The 5,322-nt window shown below is 38.6% G+C and overlaps 1 long non-coding RNA gene across 6 annotated transcripts in view; it reads right to left on the bottom strand.

Moving 5' to 3' along the window:
- LOC108444994 overlaps positions 1–5,322 on the bottom strand; it is a 118,181-nt gene that overhangs the window by 112,154 nt on the left and 705 nt on the right. The gene's annotated exons all lie outside the window — the stretch shown is intronic.

The following is a 5,322-nucleotide window of genomic DNA, read 5'->3' as shown; positions in this document are numbered from 1 at the left end:
CACCTACCTTGCCTGGAGATTTGAGAAACATCCCTCTCTTCACAGAGACCTTGTGAATATAAACGACAATGAAAACTTTCTCTAGCAAAAGATATCTGAAACAGAAAAGAAGAGGTTTCAAGTAAACCCATAATGATCTCCCATGTCTGGGGAGCTCTTGCAGGGGCAATTCAGCTCTATTTGGGGGTTTATCAAATAGGAGAATGATGACATCATTGTTCTGAATTGAAAACTGATTAATCCCCTGCTTGGTATCTGTCTTGCAGATGAGAATTCCCTGTTGAATGCTATGGATAAACTGGTGATAGACTATTCCTGTCTCTGCTTGTGACCAGTCCTCTTGTTCTGTCTTTTCTTTCTCCTGACTATTCAGCAGACACATTCATAGGTACATTTATAAACCACCTGCAAATACAGATGCTTATTTTTAATGGTATCAACCATTAACACAGATTCGTTCTCAAGACATCTGTAGATGATGCAGTCTCCAGATAACATTTATACAACTTATATGAATCCTCAATTTTTGGAGGAGAAACCAAAATGCGTTTAGACAGCTTTTTAAACTGCAAAATAAATTGTGGAAAACACAACTTTCCTTTAAAAAGTCTAAGTTTCTGAAGTTCCAGTACAGGCCTCCAGCACACTTCAGAAAAAAAACAGCATGAAACCAAAATTCCTGATCCCTTATACTTCTGGATGTTTCATGATTGATTTAACAAGATAAGTGGAAGAGTGGAAAATTGGCAACCTAAGCACTTGGGTATATCTCGCAACTGAGAGCTAGCATACATCACATTGTGATGTATTTTTGAGCCTTCCTGCATACCATGTGGACAGTGTATCTCATATAAAATCCTTGATAGGATAGGAGATAAAGGAAGAGAATAAAAGGAACTTCATGTTTCCCTTTGTTTCTCTGACCATGAGAAATAATCTAAAGCCCAGTAAAATGTTTTCTTTTGAGACCAAGCTACCTTTCCTATGTCTGCAAGGCCACATTTAATTTGGTAACTTGAATTGAACCAGCTGGCAGTGTCTTTGAAACATATGGGAATGGATCAAAGCTGCAAATATGCAAGGTGAATTTTACATTTTTATATTTCTCTCATGGTTATTTAAGTTCTTGATTCTCTGAGATATTTTGTGCTTAATTCCTACTGTGGGCAATGGCAGATGAGTTGTAAGAACCTTTTCCGAGATGCAAAAGAGTTCAGCTTCAACCCATGTGTCAATTCCTCCTCTAGGTGTTAAATTGGCTGTGTATCATTTGTTTGAACTGAGAAGATATGGCAATGCTCAGGTTTACTCTCTGCTTTGTAGCAAAGGGACACCAGGGGCTTTCTTTAACTGTTAGAAGTAATCTGTACTTCCTTATAGAGAAAAATTTATTTTCATACAAGTGTGATAATTTGGGGCCCATCATTTTTACCACAAACAAATTAAACAGGACAGGAGCAATGGCTAAAATAATAAAACAGCTAGCACTTTGTTTGACACACTATTAGGTATCCTTACAAACTGTTTAAATACTCTGAAATATATATTACCCCTATTAAGCTTTTATACCATTTGAAGATCTTTCTTTTTCACATTGATTTATGCTGACGTATAAATGCACACACAGAATGTCAACACTTAAAATGAATCAATTTCTTAAAGGATTTGAGTTCATTCTGATGAAATGACCAGATTAATTACATTGTTTAAAATATTCTGCAATCTTAATATCATTATCGTTTGCATCTTCCCAGATCCAAGTGTCATATCCAGTTTAAGAACATGAAACAGGACATCCACACAAAAGCGACAGACCCTTCATCCCATTATTATTTAATTAACTACTATCTAGAAATTGATGAGCACTGACCTTTGTTATGAAAGGTAAACAGCATTGGTCCCCTTTTAGCTTATCTGTACCTCCTGGCTACCAAAGTACAGCACACAAAGCAAGAGGCAAAATGATTTTCCGATCCAATTCTTTTTAAAAATACGCAGGAGAAAAAATTTCTTTAAAGAAGAGCCAGCCTCATGAAAAGATTATTGTGGTGCCTAGCCTATGTATAATAAACACTAAGCCATCATCACAGTCTCACATTTCCTTCTTTCTAGGAAAATCAGGAAGTCTGCTCTTTATAATAGATGATCAAATATCTAGTGCTCCCAAATAAACCTGGGTATATATGTGTGAGATTTAAACAAAAAGATGTTGGACTAGTCTTTTGGAAACTAAGATACTTTATTTCTCTTTGGCTGAGAACATGAGTTATGTCTGCTGATGGCCCCCCACCACACTAGACAGACCAGCTGGGTCAGACAGTAGAGTACACAAGAAAATAACCTGTCATATCAGACATAGTTACTTGTTTCATTTAATTCTGTTCATCTGACCACTGCAGAGACTCAAATGAGAATGTGCAAATGGCTGGACTGGTTCAGACCGAGGGTCTGCCCTACCAGTACTGTGCCTCCAGCGATGGCTCTAGACGTGACAGCCCGAACTGAGGGCAAACATGTACAATACTTCCCACCATTCCCTACCCTCATGTCTCTACCTCCAGCTATTTTCAGCCCAGAGGACTTACTGATCCATTTATGGTTTCTCTATCTAAGAACCTCCTTAGGTCTCCAGTCTTCTGTGTAAACCTCTTGTGTCCACAATGCTGTTTGGCAAGGAATGCCATACGAGTTCTCCATTTCATGGAGAGTATTTACACTGCACAGTCTAACTCCAGCAGACAGCATTTAAAAGAATAACTTTTTTAATATTGGCAGATACAGATCATCTTCCTCAAGGTATTTGTTCCTATTTATATGAGAAAAGCAATGACACTTCTCATATGCTGGTATAGCAACCTCTTTCAAGACTATTTTGGAGACATTCACTTGAATGTTGAATGGCTTTAAAAACTTGGTGCCCTTCTGAACAAATGTTCCTACCTTTTAAGCTTCTAAAAACTGATTTATTCTTTTAAATCTGTTTCAAATTTTTTTCTAGAAAATGCCCTTCCATGAACTAAAGTGGCCAAGTTTGACATCCCATTGAATTATCTTGCAAAAGGCCTTGCTTTCTCAGACCATAAAGGCAAAGCCTACAATATTATTAACATTTTCAGTTCCAGTCCCCACAAATGCATTATTCTGAAAACCCTAGAGAAAATGTTCCCTACAAAACAAAAGAATGCTTAACAGATTAATATATATAGCTCTTTAATTTTTACAAACTGTACAGATAACTGCCACAAATCTCAGGTGTTTTACCATCTTGATGATTAAATCATCTCTGTAAGTAGCAGCAAAAATTTTATAACTCTCAGGGCCTGCATCATTAAGTACTGAAAATAACTTGAAGAGCTGTGCAAAGCAAATGGTACTGTTGTAAACTCCTACAGACTCCAAGGAACCTGAAGCCCTTTCTAAGGTAATAGTCAGTAATATTTCACATAAATAAAAAGCTAATTCTCTTACTTTTTATTATCAGACATTCTAGTCATTCTGGTGTTGACATCGCCAGCTCTGCATTAGCATTTCTGTACCTGCATACACTTGTATGTGCCTGCACACTGGTTGCCTAGATCAACTCATCTCAAATTGCTATATCTCTACCACCTCTCTCCACAACAGGCTGAAAACTAATCCACTGTCCATGAATAACAAGTTTCTCAACAGCAGCTTTTCAATATGGAACTTGCAATCTGTCTTCCATTCACTTTGTCAAATTATGGTCCACATATCAGCCATTTGCAGCAGTGATATATCTGTCAGGCGTCAAGTACATCTCTTGCAAAAGAAAGTCTTTTTTAGGATTTTTTAACTTTCAAAATGTCTAATCCCAAACATGCAAAATAATGAGTCAGATGCCAAAAAATCATGAGGTTTTTTTTCTTTTCTTTTTTTTTTAAATATGTTAATGTCTTTTCCTTTGCTTTCTGGAGCTTTTTCTAGGTCATGTTTTCAAGCTTTTCTCCAAGGCCAGAAGGGTTTCAAACATTATTAAAAACAAAGCAACTGAGATCCTTTTGTAATTGCATGTTTAAGAAAAACATTTATTGCCATCAAACTTAAATTCTGTTGAACTGACAACCAAGAATCTTCAGAGATGTGTTTGATCAAATAATCTTGAAATAGGAATATTGCTTCAAACCTGTTTTCTCTAGAGTTTCATTTACATTAATTATGTACGTTTTTCCAGATAATTAAGCTTTAACGAAAGCAGGTTGTTAGACATGGAAGAAAGTCATGACTTAACACTATCTTGAAGGACTCTAAAATATCAAAATATCTGAGGTGTAGATTATATATCTCTGTGTATACATATGCATATCCTCACACAAACAGTGATTTCTTCACCTGAAATTTGTGATTTGCTCTCCCTCAATACTGAGTCCCCTTAAAACCTCTACAGTGGATTTTTTTTTTCAGTGATGAGAAGACGGTTTTGTGTGACAACGTGCATTACAAATCTTAGATTCCAACTGGTTTGTGATGGAAATGTTCATGAGTATTGATAAGAGTAACCATTCCTGTTAATCATCATCATCTCAGCTTATTTGTGCGGCACTCAGTAATTTGTTTTTATTTAAAGAGGGAAAGGCATTCCTTTCTTTTCATAACACAATTCCTCTGTTGGGCATTATCTAAGCTCAGCATAGAGTCCTTCTTCCTGTGTCCTTTTTCTTCCATCCTTTCTGTCCTGATTAACCCAGTGGGATTTTTCATGGTGTCTTGAAGTCACTCTTTCTTTCATTGTTTTTGCCTGTTAAACCTTGTTTTGCTCATCAATCCCTCTCCTGCATCCCACTGGATTCCCAATTTTCTTTTGTCAGCATCCTTGTTTGCTGCTAATTGAGTTCCTCTTCATTTTCCCTACCCCATTCTCTCGTCCTTCCTTCCTCCCCTCTCAGTTAGCCCATCTCCTCAAATGTCCCTCCTCCATCCTGTGCCTGGTGTCACCTTGTGCGGCCAGGCCCGAGCACCATGATCTAATGGGGTAGACCCCCAGATGACGAGGTATTTCACGGGTGCGCTTTAGTTTCAACTTGTTTCCTGTTTTCTGGGACGTGCTCACGGATCACAGCGTATTTGTGCCACCACAGACCCTGGGCGACGGCTTCCACTCTGCTGGGACTGGAGACAACGGGCTCTGCTGGCAGCTCGACCCAGATCAACCTCAGAGGGCTGCCAGGGCAGAGGGGTCGCCTGACCCCAACTTTACCAAACGGCCGCGGAAATCGGCCCGAGGGTCTCACAGAGGTACCTCAAGGGACCTGCCCGCGGCCACATCGGCAGCCTGAGGCCGGCCCAACCCAAGCAGCGGACCGA

Source organism: Corvus brachyrhynchos, unplaced genomic scaffold (assembly GCF_000691975.1).
Source record: "Corvus brachyrhynchos isolate BGI_N302 unplaced genomic scaffold, ASM69197v1 scaffold60, whole genome shotgun sequence".
NCBI lineage: Eukaryota > Metazoa > Chordata > Aves > Passeriformes > Corvidae > Corvus > Corvus brachyrhynchos.
Note: the sequence above shows the minus strand (reverse complement) of the source record. Positions and strands in the feature narration are given on the sequence as shown.